Genomic DNA, 20,985 nt, shown 5'->3' with positions numbered 1-20,985 from the left:
TCAGGAACTGGGGACATAGTGATAGTCTATTTATATTCAAGGAGAATAACAATTTTTATTAATATGGTGTACCCCAGTTAAGACTAGCAATATTTCAAGGACTCAATAGCCATATTTGTGTAGTGGCTACTATGTAAGCACAATTCTGTAGAGTTTGAATAACAATGTACAAAAGTTATAATGTTTCTTTCTGATACATTTCTTAGCTAATCATAAAAAAGTCAAAATATGCAATGTCTGTGCCTTTCTTTTTTCCCTGGTTATCCCAGTATGTCCTGGCCTTATGCCACCTCATCGTTTAACACCATACTCAGAGTATTTAGAAATGAAATCTTTTATTATTTTTGTGCTACAGAAGTTTTGCTTCCCTTTCATTATTGCAATAAAGTAAAAGGCTTTCCATTCCTGCTACCACACATCTTAAATCTTCTATCCCCTAAAAATGTACAGGCCCAGCGTGTGCATGTTGTCAAGCAGACTCTGTGCCATTACAGCCTGAGCCAATAAAAAGGAAGTTTATTAATAACAAAGGGCAACATGGCAGATGGGAGAATCTAGGTTCATCCAACTTGGAAACTAAAGACCAAAAGAAATGTCTTATGGGGCATGTTGGAAAAATGTCTCCAAACTACGCCAGCTGACTTCCTTCTGTTCCCTGGTTCACCTGAGCTGCTGACTGAACGTGAAACTCGAGAGCTGCACGTTGGTGAGAAAGAGCTCAGGCTAAACCTTCTGCGTTCATCCCAATTGCAGGATTCTCAAACAAGAAACTGTTAAATATCACGGAATGAAGAGGAAGGGGCGATAAAGAATAGTGAGAAAGAATGAGAAAGAGAGAAAGGAGGGAAAATAACAAGAAAGGATATAGAGAAGTGACAAATTATGCAAAAAATACATCTCTAATCCAGAAAAAAGTTATCTTTGCAGTACTGGCCACCCAGCGTTCCAGGGGGCCCGCCCCAAGCCCTGGTACTTAGAGGCCCCTGATCTGTAGGCTTTTGGCTGTAACATCCCTCATAGGAAATATCTGTGAGCGCATAAGGAGAGCCCAACTGAGACCCATCCGCCTTCCTCCTTCCAGATAATGCTGTGTGTATCCAGGAGCCTAGAAATCCCTGCCGACAAGACCCTCAGGTGCCTGGAGGGTTCGTGAGGGCCTTTCCTTCTGTCTGCACGATGGTGATGGTCCCTGGGGCTGCTCAGCAGTGGCCGGAGCAGCTGTCTGGGTGGAGGAAAGAAAGGGGGCTTGACAAGGTGGGGACATCCCTCAGTGAGCATGCAAAACAGCTCAGGATTTGGAAGGGACTCAGAAGCGGGAAGGAAAGGAATCTTCATGTTCTGGACCCACAATATTAGGGCCTGGTGACCTTTTTCACATAAGGCAGTTGATCCAGTCATGCAGTATTGCTACATTTCTCATTGGGAGAAAAATATGCTGGATTAGAGCTTCCTGTAATATTTTTCTTCATGGAAGGGTCTTTCTTTCGCTTATGGCATCTTACAATTACAGGCTGCCCACCTGGATCTGCTAGTCCTAACTTCAACACACGGTGAAGCGTGGGCACCAGTGTCTGCACCTCTCCTTCATTGTCAGTGTGTAGTTTATGCAGAAAAGGGTGAGCCAAGCCAGGGAGCATTCCTGGTTTGAGAGCCTGAAATCACAATCAAAGAGCTACCCGAAGTCTGCATGAGTCCAATCACAGTAGTCCATAGACTGCACAGCTCCACTCAGAATGGAGCTAGAGGGGAAGAAAAGTTAGACATTTATGCAGCGAATCTGTAGGAACCACTTAAGAGATGCAAAAAGAGAGCTATCTGAATCAGACAGAGAAAGCTGAAAGACCATTTTTATTTGGTGAATTACTTTGGCTTTAGGGATACAAAGGTAATCAAAAAAAGATGGAGTCTTGGTGATTTAAGCATATGGAGTTCTCAGACATACATTCATTTTAGGGTGTTTTTTTTTTTCTCCTCCCACATTTTTGGAAAATTTATCCTAGCAATTGCTTTCTTGATGGAGACATGAATTATGCGTTCTGAATAGTGATGAGTAAATTTAAAAGGGTTCAGGGCTGAATGCATGAATACTCAGTCAGCTCCTTCTTCTTAACTCATAATTCCAGCTTTCCCAACCATTAAAATCAAATGGATAAGCTTGTAAGAATAGGCTTGCTTAAAATACGGTCAGGACTTCAGTCCAATTTGGCTTAGACCAGGTATATCATAAAATTATAAAAGAAAGAATTAAGACAAAAGTGAACCTCAAAAATATCCCAAGTTTAAAAGTTAAGATGATTGGTTAAAAAATTTTAAAGTAGGACTGTTAATCTCTAAGAAATAGTAATTTGATCTGCATGATATTTAGTTTGTAACAACTAAATATTATTCTGGTTTTCAATCACTTCTTTTCTCCTTCAAGTTTCATATGTAAGAGAGAAAATACTGCATATGAAATATTGTAGTATACTTGATATACTGCAGTATAGTAGCGTTAGTGTGCTATTATATATTAGAGGTACAAGGTAAGTGAGACACCAGTCTTTTTAAACACAAACTTGAGATTTTTAAACTGACTGACATTCAATCCAAATTGTTTACCTACCAATGACAATGAGTTCATCGCTTATTGGCAGCCTAAGGAAAAAACTTGAATATCATTTGTTACCTGTCTTTTTAAATTTTCTGGCAGCATATGTTTGTGTGCATTTGTGTGTGTTTATCTCTGTAATCACTTTTGTGTGTCTTTGTTTCCCTCAGAGTAACTCTGCATAAAGGTAAAGACCATAATCAGATCACCACTTGATCATTTTAAGTTCTACTTCATACCTTTACACTGACATGTCAATATGTGCTCAGTTGCTAAGTCACGTCCGACTCTTTGTGACCCCATGGACTGTAGCTGGCCAGGCCCCTCTGTCCACGGGATTCTCCAGACAAGAATACTGAAGTGAGTTCTCCAGAGATATTCTCTACCCAGGGATCAAACCTGCATCAGCAAGCAGATTCTCTACCAGCTGAGCCACCTTACACTAACACAGTTTCCCTTCATCTCTAAGTCTCCAGACAATCTAACCAGACTTGAGCTCCATCTTTATCAAGTTCCGGTAACTAACAGTAGATACATGGGTATTATTGTACGTGTGAAATGACTGACTCTAGTCGGAAAGAAAAGGGAAGTTCTCAATTTAGAGAACAGGGACAGAATTAAGGAGGCATTACACACTTCACGGCGTTTATTTGGTTTCATTATACAGTATCTACAGTTAGTCACACAGGAGAAAAGAATAAAAGAGGAGTATGAGTTAGGTGTTTAAATTTGTTCAAGTATTACAGTAATGAGTTCCACAATTTACCTCCCCCCCACCCCAAGAAAAAAGTACAGTAAAACACTGCTCTAAAATAGCACAGCAAGCCCCATTAGTCACTGTGGGGAAAGCAAAGTGCTTTAATTCCTTCCAAACTGTCAAGAAGACAGTGAGGGATGGAGCGCTTAAAAGTGCCTTTGTTAAGGATGTTATTGCTAACCCATCTAGAAATAAAGGTGGTGCTGGGCTGGGGAAACATAAAAAAAAAATCTTTCTTTGTACATCATGTTATCTTTTCTCAACTGGGACACTCTTAGTTTCCTGGGGCTGCTCTAACACATTACCACAAACTTGGTGGCTTGAAACAACATACGTTTATTCTCTCACAATTCTGAAGGTCCTAAGTCACTTTCACAGACTTAAAATCAAGGTGTCAGCAGGGCCACGCTCCCTCTAAAGACTTTAAGGGAGAATCTGCTTCTTGCCTCGTGCAGCTCCTGGACGCTGATGGCATGCCCTGGCTGGGCTCACATCACTCCAGGTTCTGCCACCATTGTCACCCTGGAAACGCCTCTATTCTGCACGTGCATGCGTGCGTGCGTATGTGTGTGTGTGTTAGATCACCCTTGGCCTCTCTCTTATTTAAACACGTGTGTATTTGCATGTAGGGCTCACCTAGAACATATAAAATACTCTTCCAGCTCAAGATACTTAGTGAATTGCATCTGAAAGAAAGTGAAAGTCGCTCAGTCATGTTTGACTCTTTGCAACCCCATTTATTGTAGCCTGCCAGACTCTTCTGTCCGTGGGATTCTCCAGGCAAGAATACTAGAGTGGGTTCCCATGCCATTCTCCAGAGGATATTTCTGACCCAGGGATCGAACCCAGGTCTCGTGCATTGCAGACAGATTCTTTACCATCTGAGCCACCAGGAAGCTTTTTTCTTTTTCTTTTCTTTTTTTGTTTGTTTTTGTGGGGTTTCCTTTGCTTGGTTGATTTTTTGGTCATGTAATGTCACATTTACAAGATCCAGAAATTAGAATGTGGATACATTTAGAGAGTCCTTTTATAGCCTACACAGACACCACTGAGGTGAATGGTAGTATCTCAAGTCCTTGAGGGTGGTCTCCAACACCCAGCATCAAAATACTAAAGATGACAGAGAATAATTCCCTTATCTCTGCCCCCCAGCAATTCCAATGAAAGGACAACATGGGCAAGGGTACAAACACAGATCCCTGAACCCACAGCCACCTTATGTGGCCCAAAACAGCATCTACTTCCTTAAGAATGTGACTCTAAAGGGTTTCTGACAAGCACAGGTTTTCCTTATCTTGACAGACCATCTCTTGTGATGATGCCTCTTCGCACGGCCATCTTATTTAAATCCTCATTCTCATGTCTACATTTTATCACCACCCACTCACTCCTAATTCTCTAAATTGTCTTCCATTTGTCTTCATCCCTCAACTGAAAGTTCCTTCTATGTCCTCTAAGAAAAGTGGCTGTCCTGGTCCCTGTCTTCCTCACCCAGTCCTGACCCTCCCCCTCTTCCATTTCCCCACTCTCCTCTCACTGGCCTTCCTTTTGAGCAGGAGCGTGGACCTCACACTGCTCTCATACCCTCTTGCCTCTCTCAGAACTCAATCTTTTGTGGCTCTCGAATTGATATCATCAACTGCTATCCCTCATGTTCTCATCTGGTAACCCACAAGTGCCTCCCAGAAAGCCTGATAAAATGCATATTCCTGGATCCCATCCAAGTTTCTAGCTCAATAGATCTGAAAAGGAGCTCAGAAATTCCATCTTACACGCACTCAAGTGATTCTGATGCATGCGGTCTGGAAGCCAATGTTCAAGAAACACTGTTCTGGAACCATATTGTTATTGCCTCATGAACCCACTGAGGTGTTTGTTCACCACCAAAAACTAAACTTACATAAAAAGCAAATATGACCTCACCAGATTGACCTTCCTGTTTTGTTTCCCTTAGTGACATTACCATACTTCCAGACATCCAAGAGGACGTCTTTGACTTTCTCCTTGGCCCCACTGTACCCAGATTCCAATCCACATCTAGAATATTACACTGAACACCCTGGACACCTCTCATAGACTACAGAATCATAGGATTCTAGAGAGAGGAAGCTCTGAGAGGTAATCTAGCCATCCCAGTGCTTCCAACTGTCAGGACCTTGAAGCCCAGAGAGGTTATATTAGAAGCTGCAAAGCACCTGAAAATACCCCTGGGGTCATAGGTTCATAAAAGAGATCCTACAGCCCAGATTTTCTGAATGAGCATGCTCTCTAAAGCCAGACTGCTTGGACTTAAAGCCCCAGCTCGGCCACCTACCAGGTACATGATATATGACACAGAAAAGCAACCTAACTTCTCTGTGCCACCATTGCAAAATGGAGATAATAGTAATTCCTACTAGTTTGCTGTGAGGATTAGTGGGTCAACATATAGAAAATGCATAGAACAATATACGGGCTTAGTTGCTCAGTTGTGTCCAACTCCTTATGACCCCATGGACTGTCTGTCCATGTCTGTTCCTCTGTCCATGGGGATTCTTCAGGCAAGAATGCTGGATTGGGTTCCCATCCCCTCCTCCGGGGATCTTCCCAACCCAGGGATTGAACCCAGGTCTCTTGCATTGCAGACGGATTCTTTACCAGCTGAGCTACCAGGGAAGCCCCATAGAACAGTATATAGGTAATGGTAGTTAAGTGTCAGCAATCACTATTGTAACCATAGAGCCATCAGGAGTATCTCCTAAATTAAAGTTTGACTTCTGTTTCCAATACCTGTCTGCTAACTCTATAGTTTTGCATCACACTTGTACTGCTCAGTCTAAAGGACATCATTTGACTGAGAAAAAGGTTGCAGACTCCCAGCTGTCACAATTTTACAGGAATGAAGAACATGCAAGCCACAGGTATCAAAAAAATGAGGTGTAGCTCCACCATTTGCCTGAAAAATAAAGGTTATCTATGACACATACTATATAGCTGGCATGCAGCTATTATTATAAAATATTCATTGGCACTACAAAATGCTGCAGGCACTGCACAAAATATAAAGTAACAATCTCTCCAGGCCCTAATTGATTATAGGCCATATATTTTTAAGGGAAGATGCTACTGAGTTACTTAACAGAGAATGAGACTCCAGGCTTTTAGGCAAAGGAAAAATCATATAGTCTTGAAGGACAATGATGATTTATGGTGTGTCTAGAGGGTGTATCTGTGTTTCCTCTTCAGCAGCAGCACATCTGAACTGCCCACAGGCTTTGTACAAAGCAAGTGCGCTGCTGGTCCTTACACTGACCTAAGCACAGCTTCCAGTTATAGGATTATCACATAGACTAAAGACCTCTCCGATCTGAAGTCAGACACAGGGGTACGAGACAACATTATGTGTTACAAATATCAGACCACAGCCACAGGAGCACAAAATTTTCAATTATGTTTGCATGGGATAGGTTGGAAGGCAAGAAAACTGCAGTTGAAACGAAATAAAATATTTGAAAATGAGTTTTCATTTGGGGAATTTCAAAGTCAAAATATTTTTACTCATTGTATCGTTACTACTCTGTTCTTTAACTGTGCTTTTCATCCCTATCCTTTTTCTTTCCTTTAAAAGAAGAAAATGCCCTTAAGATAAAACTTTGTGTAAATAACAGTAAATCTCAGGACAAGCCACTCAAGGCTTAATTTTTTAAAAAATAAAATCTCATGTCTTTTTCTACGAGGCCCCTGAACATATGTGCAAACAGCGCTCTTTTCAGCTATCCTTAAGAGACAATAATCCCCAAAGTCAGAGAAAATTCTTAGTTGACAGCCTAGTCATTTGAAAGTGTATATATGCATGTGTTCCACAGTCTCAAAAACAGCCAACACTAAGAAGAAATAAATGGGGAGAGGAATGCTGAATGTAAAACAGTGTCACCTTTTTCTCTTTTCCTTTTCTATTTTATCTTTCATTCAGTAGAAGTTCACACAGTGACACCTAGTGCAACTGGCGAGGCTATGACAGCCTAGAAGAGTGAATGAGAGAAGCTGCTTGGCAAACCCCAGGTTTAATTTCAGCTAATTCAGTAAAACCGAAAGGCTTGCCTTTCGTCTTAGACCCCAATATGCATGCATATCCTAATTATCATTTGAATCTATTTAAAAATGTATCATGCTTATGGACCATAATTCCAGCTCAGTTCATTTCCTAACAGTTAGAAATGCTGGATCATTAATATCCATAATGAAGTAGAACTGCAATTAAGGGACTCAGCAAAAAAAGCCCCCCACCTCCTTCTAAGAGGCTTGCCAAGATAAGCTCGGCGGGTTTTGAGGAATCTTCCTGAGCATTTCCATGGTGTTTTCTCCTTAAAGACCTCCCTTCCTCTGAGTCTGTTACAAGAAACCCGCCAGAGACCTGCAGACACTGTGTGCCACATTATGCAAAGCAGCCTTAAGACATTTGAGTCAACTGATCTCTGACTCAGATGACCTTCTATATCAGAACAATCCAGAAACTCCCTCAGTGAGGTTTGATGCTCTTCAAGTGTCAAGATCACGCTGCCCAGCCTTGGCATCCTCCCAACAGCTACAACAGCCTATAGCCTTACATACAATAAGTGCTCAATTAATTGTTGCTGAATGGATTTTCTTTTGTTCTGTTTAGAAACAGGGTTTAGGGCCGCCTCTTTAAATTTCTCTCATTCCTATACTTCTGTGTCACCCATGTGCATTATTTTCTACCAATTCTGTTTGGAGATTGGATAAGAGCTAAAAGAGAATCCAATGGTGAGAAATACATGCCACACACGTAGCTTTAACTTCTGCACTTGGGCAGGGGCATTTGTCAAAGCTCCACTACTTACTCTGACAGAAGGTAATGGATGCAAGATGAAGCCATCTCCCCAACACTCAAGAGAGTAGGATTGCCTGAGGAATATTTATCAAAAAATTTCACTGTTACTCACATTAAGTTTGAGTCCATACGCTAAGCTGCCCCAAGACATAAATTCAAAATACCACGCCTTTTCACAAAGGAAATTCAACATCTCAAAACGAATTCTAAATAAAGGTATACATAAAAATAGGTCTACTCATTACAGCTGATTCATCATAGCAAAATCAAAAGGATACAACTTAAATGTCCAATATTATCCATCCATTTAATTAGTGTGGCTGATTATCTATCCCAGTGTCCTGCTCCAAGGCCCAGGCCTGCCCTTCCCACTAAGTTCACCAGCTGTTGATACAGAATTTCCAGCCCCTGGCAGTTTCCTATTTCCGGTGCCTCTGTCTCTCTTGCTTTTTTGTCAGACAGCTCTCTCTGGCACCAAAGAAGGGCCAGGGAGTCAACACGCCCAGAGGGTCATTTCCAGGAGTGTGTGGTGAGAGACCGCGGACATTCCACGTGGTGTCTCTGTGGATCTCCAGCAGGACTGCCCTGCCCCCAAGCCCCGCTGGTGACCCTGTGATAAACCTCTCATCAGTGTACTCCCTTCCCTGCCTCACTTTTCCCGTTTATCAGCTGCGGTTGTTGGGATCAGCTCTGAATACTGCCACACCCAAGTCCTTGTCTCAGGTCTGGAGAGCCCAAAGTCAGTCAATTAGGCTATATGCATAAGTGAATATGTAGTAATAAAAACTAATGCCTACGTGCCAGATTCACACTATTTCCAGAGCTCGAGTTGTTGACTGTGCCCACAGCTGAAAACCAAGGTACCATACACCCTGATTTTCTAAACGGACCACAGAGCAGCCACACAAAGTCAGAAGCCAGACGTCATCTTATCTGGTTTACACAGAGGCAGCAGAATCAGCCCTTCTCCTCCCAGCTTTTCCCTCCCAATGCTCCTATGAAGACAGCTGGCAAGGTGGGACCATCCTGAGCCTTTGGGTGAGGTGCTGAGTTCATGCTGAAGTGCTGTCTCCTCCCCTTCCGCAGGATGCTCCTTCCTGCCCAAAGCCAAGAGATGAAGCTCCAAAGGAAAACTTGTAAGGGTTTCAGGATGTCCTGAAGGAGGAGAATTGAGAACCTTGCTTCCCTGCAGGAAGGTTGCTGAGATGTAGCAGCCAACAGCCTCCATCTGAAGCCAGGGAGAACTGTGGGAGGGGTCAGCATGTGCTCTGTGAAGATCCAGACACAGCGGGCACTGGAAATGGTGCTGAGTCTGATGGGGAGACTTCTAAAGGAGGGGGTGCCTACTGGAGTAGCCAAGATAGTAAGGCTCAAAGAGCCCAAAGTGCAAACTCTTAGGGAAGCCAGCAGGGCGGGTCCACATATAAGAGTGTTCTGTGGCCTTGGAGAAGGCAAAAGTCACCCTCAGCAATTCCTATGACTCCTCGTAAAGGGGATCAAGATTTGGGGAGGGCCTGGGCTCTTGAGAAAAAAGAGGCTTGTCTAACAGAAGGCATCTGAGGCCTGGATAGCTTAGAGATCAGGCCCATGGAGAAACTGTACACAGCTGTCCCTCTCAGTAGGCTCCCAGGGATGGAGGAGGGCACAATGAAGCCAAATACCACCCCAAGGAAACTATCCATAGCCCCTCACTCAGAATAGACACATCCATCAAATCAGATGGAACCGGAAAGTGGTGGAGACCATCTCGTCAACAGGCACCTGAGGACAGAACTCCTGCCCCAGGATCTAAGGTGACAGCCTGGGATTGGGCAGGGAACAAGGACTAGAGCCCGGTCATTCTCCCCACTGCCACTCCAGCTTCCCAGCACCAGGGTCAAAGAGCTATCCTGTTCTGGAGAGGAAATGAGCAAAGCTTTGAAACTTGAAGTGTTGAAATGAACACAATTCATTCAGCTTTAAAGAACTGAAAACAGGACTGCTGCAGTAAGAGATAGCAATGGGAAAGTTGGAGAATCTGACCAGGATGTCATTAAGAGCTGACACCCCAGGAGGAGAGGAGTTTAAGCTATAAACAGTGACGGGAAGTAAAACCATGTCACATGTACACCCAGAATACCGACTCTTCAGTAAATCCATTACTTTCATGAAAAATTCTCAACGATGTCACAAAATACTTATGTATATAGCAAAATAGAGAGATATGGATAGATAGTGAAGGACAGGGAAACCTAGCATGCTGCAGTCCATGGAGTGGCAAAGAGTCAGACGTGACTTAGCAATTGAACAACAACATATAGTAAAATATAAAATATTAAGTGAACAAGTATATAATATGCCATTAGAGGTGATGGGAAGGAAGGAGGGAAGGAAATAGATGGATTGGTAAAGAAGCAGACACACTCACAATTTTAAGCAAAGTTATCTTTGAAAATTAAAATTACAGGCGACTTGATCTTCTTTATAATACTCTATTGTCTATAAATTTCTTAAGGCAAGAACTTCTGAAATTATAACTTGTGAAATTAGAAGAAAACGTTAGAAGGATACATAAGAAAATAAGTACCAAGATACAGTCTTCTTTTAAAAATATAAACTTCAACTCCTGCACCTCCCTCTACTTGCAAACCAGTACCTGCCCAGGACTAATGACTGACCACAAGCTGCCAACAGCCCTGAACAATGCTCTTGTCCCCTGCCCACCTAAGTAATAAAATTCTCACGGGGACCACTATTCCATTACTCAATATGTATTAAATAAAAGGTTAAAAACAATAAATCAGTGGGGGAAAGAACATTAAAGGAAAATTCCTTAACCTTATACTGTATTTACATGAATAACATTTTGTAACTGTGGACAGTCCTAAGAGGGAGGGAAGAATTAGATAGAAGACCCCCACTGAGTAATATGTTTCAAACCACTGTGTTCCAAAACAAATTATCCTTTGTGCTTTAGAGAAAAACCACGGACCTTGAATACAACCCTAGACAAGACACCAAGGCAGAACAGCACAGTGCTGTGGACACTGCTCTGGAGCAAGGTCAGCCTGGGTTGATTCAAGTTCTGCTACTTCTTGGCTGTGTGACTTTGGGCAAATGACTTAACCCCTTTGTGTCTCAGTTTCCTTATTTAAAAGGTGGGTTCTGAGGGTTAAATAAGTCAACATATGAAAAATTCTTGGAAGAGTGCCTGATGCTCAGTGAGTGGTCCAGTGAGCCTCATGGGGGTAACTGAACCACAGACTCCTATTAAGAAATGACAGCTTTCATTCACTTAGGAGTGTATCGACCCAACAGTGAAATTTCCAGCTTCTCTTTCGCCCATCTTTAGGAAGCTCCATGACTTCAGCAACTTTACCCAGAAAAACAAAATCACAGGTTCTGATGTCACACAGATAACACTTCACTGTCACACAAGTGGTAAAGTCACCTTTTAACTGTGCCTTGGTTTCCTCAAGAGTAAAATGACTGTTGTCATTTGCCCCACCAATTTCACAAGACTGTCAAAGAGCAGCAAGCCAAAGAATGTATGTGGAACTAGTTTGAAAAAGTAAAAAGCGCCATATAATACAAAAAATTTTAAATAGACCAACAATTAAAATATGAAGATAAGACTAAACTTGGGCCTTCCTGGTTCTTAAGAAGAACTCTCACAAAGGCTAAAATCTAAATTATGTCTAAATTTTATCATTCCAGGCTTTCTGGGGTTATTATTGCTATTTATTTTTTATTGAATATAGTTGATTTACAATATTAGTTTCAGATATGCAGCATAGTGATTCAGTATGATTCATTTATATATTATGAAATTACATGTGTATAAAATAGATAAGCAATAGGATGTATTATACAGCCATTACCATGTCCATTATTTTGTAATAATATTAAATAGAGTAACTTTCTACTTTTTATATATGGCCACTAGAAAAATTTTAATTACAGGTATGGCCCACATTATGTTTCTATTGGGAAGTGCAGCCTTGGACAATAACAGGTCCATTTGTAAGAAGGACTTGGACAGTCTCAGTAAATGAAGTACCTGGAGGCACGTGAGATGGGAAACAGCAGGATTCTGGCAACTACCAGAATCCTGGTAAGTGTTTTGTACCACATCTTCCCTTTGTTACTAGTTGCCTGAACATTAAAGCATACTAGAAAGGTAAATAGAAACTCTAGTAGGCTGAAAAGAAACATTAAATTACATGACCCTTCTTAGACAAAGAGTTGCTATGGAAGAATCACAACCACAATCACGAGCATGCACTTGTGGTTCCATAGAAGTGCCCGCCATGAGCCTAAGTAAGACCACAGAGCCCCCAGGTGCGTCCAATGTTTGCCTCAATTACTACAAAGCATGCCTGAACAGATGTGGGAGAACATTTGAGCCAGACATTCAGGGGCTACAGAAAGCACAAACCCCTGCGATGCCTTTTATAGACGGTGTGGTCTGAGAGATGTCAACTTCATAGAACAGAACGAGGAGATGCATGCCACATGCTGAGTTCTAAAAGAACATTTTGGAAGGACAAGACCAAGAGCAGCAGGAAAGGGCCTTTCTTACCTATTCAGCTCTGTATATATACACCAACAATTGTGGAGTTTCTGGACCATGGGCAAACAGAACATAAAAATAGTTTGACTTTAGCCAACAAAGATCCTGGAGCCAAAGAACCAGCCACATCTCCATTTCGGGTACAGTTCATGTTTGGTGCTGGTCGCCTGAGTTCAAGGCACAGGCAATAACTAGACTGTAGAGGGCTTGGCTGCCTGCAGTGGATGCATTTGAGGCCAAATGCATGATGCATCAAAGAGAAAAAGATGAAGATTCATTACAATATGAATCAATTTAAAGTATATTTAATGTTCCATTGGTTTCCATAAAAAGAGGACCTAGAATTAGTAATGAATATTGATTTCCAATTATTGGAAGGGAAGAATTCAACAATTAAATGAGAAGTAAATAACTGTCCCACATAGACCTATTGTGAGCAGAAAAAAATAGTACACAGACCAATTGCAAATATCAATTCAGAGAAATGTATTGTAAATGTTCAGTATCAGTAGCCAATTCTTAAAAATTTATCAAGGCAATATCCTTCTTGCTTATAAGGAAACAGACAATACAATCTGAAAAGAAATCATACCTACAAGTATTTAGAATTGAAACAAAAAATGATTAAGTATCTCATCCTCAAAACATTGAAGTTTTATAAATATCTTTTGAAGAAATTCCAAGTGAAGTATCTTTAGTGCTCTTCTACGGGGCTTCCCTGGTGGCTCAGATGGTAAAGCATCTGCCTGCAGTGCAGGAGACCCGGGTTTGATCCCTAGGTTGGGAAGATCCCCTGGAGAAGGAAATGGCAACCCACTCCAGTACTCTTGCCTGGAAAATTCCATGGACTGAGGAGCCTGGTGGGCTACAGTCCATGGGGTCACAAAGAGTCGGACACGACTGAGCGACCACATTCATTCTAACCTTAAATTCTTAGCTTTACATGAAAAGTAGATAAAAACAAACTTCAAATACTAGAGCACACAAGATGTCATTGCTGTAGAACTTGTCCACTAATAAGGAGAAAGGCTATGGGAAATTTGTTTGAATTCAGTTTTTTCTTTTTTTTTTTTTTTTAAGCCAGCCAGCTTGTCAGCTTGCCACAATTTTTTTTTTCAGAGTTTGTCTGTTTGGAATATTGGCAGGAATGGTCAACAAATTTCATCATGAAGGCTACCCAAGCTCTGTGTTGAGAAGGACTCCGAGGTCATGTCTGTGCTCAGGCTCAGCAGGAAGGAGTACGGCCATTGATTAGTGATGTGTGACTAGAGAGGAAGTGGCCATCCTTGGGCTATGTCTTTGCTTTCCCTCCAAAGAAAAGCACAGCTGTAGAAACACCTTTCCTACCTGCAATTCTGATCAGTGTCAGTATATTTAGATGAGATCATTTCAAAAGCTAGTGATTATAGAATCAGACCACTCCACCCAGAAAAGCAGGGTGCAAGAGATATTAATTCCTGAGCTCACCTTTCTACTCCTCTGACCCTCTTTTCTACAAAAGGCACTTGTACTTGCTCATTATCCCTCTTTTAAGGACACGTTAACCTCTTTCATCTCCAAAACAAAAAGTTCTTCTCCAACACATGAAAATTTCTTTGTTGTGTATAAACCAGGGAATGATAGAAATTCTGCAAAAGTAAAAATCTTCTGCACCCTCCCCCACCAACAAAAATCCCATTTATCACCAATATAATGTTCTCTTCTCAAATTATTCAGACCTAATTTTTTGACTTAATTAATGCCAGCACTGCCCTTTCGCTCACTGCCATCTGCCAGGAGTCATCTCCCAGGCAGAAAGGTCACAGTGCTGAGCGTGACACAGGCATCGGAGACACACGGGATCCAGGCTTCCCTCGCCTTGTCATTCACCTCTCCTGCACCAACACCAGCCAGCATCAATTATCACTGTCATTGTCGGACAGTCACATATCATCAATCAGGGGTGGCAAAAGCTCAGCAGCTTCTGAGCTCGCCTTAAGAAAGCATGCAGATGCTTGTACCCACTTGGCGAAACAACTAAAATGTGTAGGAAGGAAAGCACATCTTTTCCATTTAGAGTGCTATCTATTAATGCAGAGAGCACAGTCATAGATTGAGCCACATGGAACTGCCATTTTTCTAAGCCAGTGACAGTAAATTACTAGCAATTCCAGATGGTTCAGACTAACAGAGTACAGACGACTGCACCACTTTGGCAGGTACTTAACTAAGACCTGAACTGAGTTCGTTACCTGAGACATGTAACATTATAAGGAAATATCTTATTTCAGAAGCATTTCAGGCTGTTACAATTACCTAATGAAAGGAAATATGCTTCTATGAACTGAATACCTATGTCAGGCTCTGCAATGGGTATCCAGTGATACCCCTGTGCTAGTGGAAGAGACAGATATATGAGGAAGGATCTGTGAGAGGGAAGCCAGGGTTCATAGGGAATACATCAGAGATCCACCCAGACTCCTCTGGAGGGGTCCAGGCAGACTCTTGGAGGAGACAGCATCTTGGCTGGGTTTTCAAGGATGTGTCAGGAGAGCCAAACTGAAGTCCAAGAGTCGGTGGACTGAGAGAAGGGGGTGGTGAGGACAGAATCAACTTCTAGGCAGTCCCACTTCCAAAAAAGTTTGGCAAAGAATGTTTCCATTCACAGCATCTCTGGCTTGTTCCTGTTATTCTGATTCATTATAACTGTCTTTTCCAGCATTAACTCAGGCCAGTGGTTGCAATGAATAAAGAGCAACATTAAAATACCACCAGGAAAGATCCATCATTCTCAGCTTCTGACTGGGGAGAGAAAATGTCTTAAAGCTTCATAGGTGTTTCTGTTTAATCTGGGGACCCATGTCATATTAACTAACTAGATAAATACCTGGGGTACTCAATCTTGCTACTAACATTTTAATCCCTCCCAGTCCCATTAAAATTGTGCCTAATATCTGGTGACTACAAATAACATAAAACAGACCTAAAATTCATTTTCAGGGGGGAAAAATGTGCAAGGAGAGAGGTCCACCTCTGCAATAACCTTCTCATTACAGGATTGCCATTTGAGATTGCCCGGCTGGCATTTGATTCCTGCAGTGTGTGGAGTCCCCTCTCTTGCTAATTTAGCTGCAGGTCAGACCTCGCTCTGCTTTAGAACTGCATTAAGGGAATTGTCTTCTCTGGCTGGGAAAGACTGCTGGAATCCAGAGAAGGAAAAACAAAGGGCGCCCTCCTCAGAGAAGCTGCCAAACGCTCAGACCTTTCATGTTGAATTACACTTGTCACCCTGGGATCTGTGTTGCTGGCCTCTTCCCCCTCCCATTTGCAGTCATCAAACCCTCCCCATTCAGAATCCACAGTGAGCATTCAACTGCTTCAACCCAGGGAGAAAATCCAATACTTTTTCTACATCTCATTATTAAAGCAAAAATGGAACAGTAGCTGCCTAATTCAGCTTATGTAAGAAACTCAGTGAATTACATTGCCATGAACTAAAAAAATAAATCCAAATGTTAGCATCTCTGGGACTGAGACAGCAACAAGAAAGGTACCTTGGGCAGAATCATACACCTCTGCACATGGAGCCCAGCCTGGCATCTGAGTGATCCTGGCAAGGATCTTATCTGCCCCTCCTTTTTTTCTCACATGGTTCCTTTTGCAACTTTTTCAGCCTTTGGGACCTTGAATCAAGGAGTAGGCAGCTCTACGTTGTCAGCTAAACTGAGCTAAAATACCACACGCTAAGATGTACATGCACTCCTCCTTCTAAGCTAAAGATCTCCTTTAGGTGAGGAATGTGGAAGTTGAGGGAATAACGGGCAGAGTGTTATGTCATTCCGAACTGGGACAGTTACAAAAAAATCTTCTGACTAAGGCATAACAAACATACAAAGAAGGGCACAAATCATACGTGCTCAGTGACTACCCTTGTGGAAACTGCACCCAGATTAAAATCAGAACATTATGCCAGAAGCCCCTTCCTGGGATCCCACCTTGCTTCTCCCCATAGCCAGGGTAACCACTCTATTGACTGCTAACACTATTGATTTATTTGACCTCAAATTAGAATACTTTTAAGAGACCCATGCTGAAGCTCTGATACTTTGGCCACCGGATGTGAAGAACTGACTCATTAGAAAAGACCCTGATGTTGGGAAAGATTGAAGCCAGGAGAAAAAAGAAGGGGATGACAGAGGATGAAATGGTTGGATGGCATCACTGACTCAACGGATATGAGTTTGAGCAAGCTCCAGGAGCTGGTGATGGACAGGGAAGCCTGGTGTGCTGCAGTCCATGGGGTCACAAAGAGTCAGACACAACTGAACAATTGAACTGAACTGAATCATGCTGGGACAACAGCATAAACCAGGCTCTCTGTGGCCAACCCAGATGTATGTTGTATAAACATCAGTCACATCTGGTCTGTTTCCCAAGGCACTTTACACTGACCCCTGTTCTAACATGTGTCACATTCTGCATAGTTGCCAAGTTTTGCAACAAACTCCCTGTTTCTGGAGGTCAAGGTCAAGTCTGAGTCTTCTCTTTTTTCTCCCAGTATCATTCAGTGTCTGTCTCATGCCACCTGATGAAGGATCCAACAGCACTTGGGTTTCCAAATTCCTATCCCTCATTAGTAGGTTGGGCAGAGAATATACCATTTTATCTCCATCCTGGCCTGATGATGGGGTCTTCTGGAGGCAGATTTTGCCTGAGGAAAGTTTCCTGTCAGCCAAGAGTCTGCCTGGCCCCTTCCTGCAATGAAACCATCATATGACCTGTGCTCTCAGCCTGCCCACTTTTTGTGCATACCCCACCCACCCTCCCACCTGTATGTGTGTCTGGCAGGGGAGGAAGGAGGCAGGAGAGAGGGGAGAAAAAGACCTTCTCCTTGATTATCAGGCTCCTCTCAGCCCTCCAGGCCTCAACCTGCAGTGTCCATCTTTGTAGGACTCACACTGCCCAGTTTTAGCAAGAATCTTGTTAGGTCAATCTAAAAAGAACACCCACCTTCAATACCTAACAGCTCTCAGTGTCTGATCAAATTCCTCATCCACCACCCTTGGTACCTGACCACCCCGGCCAGCCTCCAGCAAGCATCCCGTCCAGTCCATTTAGCCGCAATGCCCCCATACTCCTGATGTTTCCTCTTAGCAATTTTCCATCCATCACCCCTAGCCTTGCTCCTTTGCTATAAATCCCCACTTGTCCGTGCTGTACTTGGAATTGAGCCCAGCTCTAAACTGAGGTCTCTTTTCCCTGATTGCAATAATTCCTGGGTAAAATCTGTTTTATGCTTTAACTACAGTCGGACTCCGGTTGTCTTTGGGATGGAGGGCACATGCTGTGCGCACATGTGCGTGTTTCTTCTTCTTGGTTCTGCTGCCACTGGTCTATGTTAAAACAAAAAGCTTCCTTTCCAGCCCCTACCCCTTCACTCCTCACATCCACCATTTGACCTGCAGGCAAATGAAGCCATTCAAATATTTGCTCATCATGTCATCTATTCCCATCCGACCTTGCAATTCCTGTCATGCCCCACATGTCAGTTTGAAGCATAACGTCATTAATACCTCCAGTGCACTAATGGATGCTTCACACATGAACGCATTAATGAAATGTGTTATTGTTTTCCCTCACAGGACATTAACAATCTACCTCACGCTGGGTCCCGGAGCCCCTCGGAGTTGCTGAAAACCACTAGCTATCAAATGAACCCTCAGTTCCGCCTCAGTAACTTTAAGTTCAAGTTTATCACTGAAGCGTCACTCATGTGAGAAGAAAATACAAGCCTCTGAGGGCTTTGGGGCCCAGCTTCAATTACCATAAAGAGTAACAGGCAGTGATGGCTGCAGGACGGGGTGGGGGGAGCCAGCGCCCCATGGAAACAAATCCTGTCAAAATGAAATAGGAAAGATCTGGGTGTCGCCGGCATGATTTGTTTCTTGTTCCTCCCCTTTGTCTATGGGCTGATGGTTTGAATAATGAAGACAGTATTGGTTTTCTTCCTGAGCTCGCTGGCACAGGAAGGAGGTCTGCTTTTCTGACGCACAGCTGACATATTAAGAGGGATTAAAGTTTCTGTACACAGGCAATGTTTAAATTAGCTTCCTTAAGCCCCAAAGAAATCTTTCCAGCTGATTTGCAAAATGAACCCCAGCACGGCCCGCAGCCACCCTGCACTGGTTGCCTAAACAGAGCCTCGGGTTTCTATTTGGCCAGCTGTTTTGCAAAATCGGAAGAAAAGGAAAGGTAATTCCCTTTCAACGTTGCCTCAGCCAGTATTTCTTCTGTAATTAAAATTGAAAGCTTTCCCCAACAGGTTCTCAGAGGCTCTCCTGGAGAAACAGATTTCTCTTTTCCTGTATAATTAAGCGCAAATTGTAAGGTGCGGGGCTTTGCCATTGCGGAGGGATGGATGGTCAAGAGGTGTTCCATGCAAGGCTGGGGGACAGCTTTTGTGTTTGGTTAGCTGTTAGGAAATGCTAATTGCCTTTTCTCTTGCCATTAGGCACTAATCCCCCGCTGTGCCAGAAATTTTTTGCAGGCTGGGGCCAGAAAGGTGGAGGGAGATGTACAGCACAAATACCACACAATCACCTGCACTGGGAAATTGCGGCTCGGCCAGGAAGGTGATTGTTCGCCCAGCGTTTGTGCCAACAACATGCCCCCAAACTTCTTTTCTTCTTGTCCTTTGGAGCAGGCTTAAGAGTAGGTACGAAATCCAGTCTCTGAATGTCTCAGGTCACTAAGCATGTACCCTACACTTAAAGCTTCCAACAGCAATTAAGCATCTAATCAAAAACTCCTGGCTCAGGAACAAAAGTCAAGGCTTAACTCTTTCCTGCAAGGAGATCCTTGTTGCCTGCCTGTCAGAGCTCTGTCCCTGAGTCCCCACATCTATCCTCTGAAGGGCAGACAGCACACAGCAAGCTCCCAGAGCCCCCCAGCACAGCCACCTAGAAAGCTCAGGAGGCCAGTGTGTGTTTCTACTCCCTCCCACAAATACAAGGCAAAATGGGCTGGACCCACATCACCCTAACACCTCTGCCCCTGCAGGTCTCATCCCAGAAATGCCCTTGACTTTTAAAGAACCAGAACTGTGAGCACAGATGACAATTTTTCTGTCATTTTACGTTAGCCCTATGCAAAAAGTCTCCAGGGCGGCCCTAAGACTCTGTTCCCCTGGTGTTGACACCCTGTATGGTCACCACCTCCCTCTCAGCATAGACAGAATCTGTGACTTTTTTCTAAACAATTGAGCATGGCGAAGGTGAAGGAGTTTGGCAGATGTTACCGAAGGTCTCAAGTCAAAAAGGTATATCAACAAAGGAGATTATCCTGTGGGGCCTTGTCACATGAGAGCTCATCAAAGACGAACCAGGCCTTCCACAAGCCAAAGACCCTCCTTGCTGGCTGGCTGAAGGAAGCAGCCACACTGAAGAAGCCTATGGGGAGGAATTTCAGGGCCTCCAGGACCTGGGGGGCCTCCAACAACAATCAGCAAAAAGCTGGGGACCCCAGTCTTAGAGCAACCAAGAAATGAATTCCACCAACAACGTGAATGAACGTGAAAGTGCATTTCTCCCCAGGTCATTGTCCACAAGACAACGTGGTCCTCCCAACAGGTTTATCAGAACCTGGTGAGACCCCAAGCAGAGGACACAGTACCTGGACTCTTGACCCATAAAATGTGTAGTTTTAAGCCACTAATTTGTTACCCAGAAAATAGATAACCAATACAAGTTGGATACATTCAGATTCAACATTTTTAAATGACTACTGATTCAGCTATATTGCAGCCATGGTTCTTCATCATTAATATCTTCAAATCACCAGGCAATTAATATGTTCCTTCTATGCACTGCCACTTGGGGGCATGGTGCATATTTTGAGACCACTGTGTGAGATATTCTATCAGTCATTTCTCATTTCTTCTCAACCTTGCCTTTTTAGTCCCTGAGACAGCCCATGTTGCAAAGAAAGACTTTAAAGCAAGTGAAAAACGACATTAAACAAAAAGATATGGATCCTATGCTTGACACACATATATTGCAAAGGTATATTCTTTTTCTTTCAAGCTTTCACTTGTACAAAAAATGAGAAAATCATATTTTATTCCTGTTTGTCTTAAGCCTACTAAGTCTTTGGTTCATAAGCTTCTGGACAACTTTCACTTCAAAGTTCTCAAAAAATAAGTTTTGTAGTTCAGATCATTTTAGAAATCAACTGCCTAGACTGGTGATTCATTTCTTATATGATATTATACATGTTTCAAT

This window comes from Ovis aries, chromosome 2, assembly GCF_016772045.2.
Source record: "Ovis aries strain OAR_USU_Benz2616 breed Rambouillet chromosome 2, ARS-UI_Ramb_v3.0, whole genome shotgun sequence".
NCBI classification, from domain to species: domain Eukaryota; kingdom Metazoa; phylum Chordata; class Mammalia; order Artiodactyla; family Bovidae; genus Ovis; species Ovis aries.
This window is presented reverse-complemented; position numbering follows the sequence as displayed.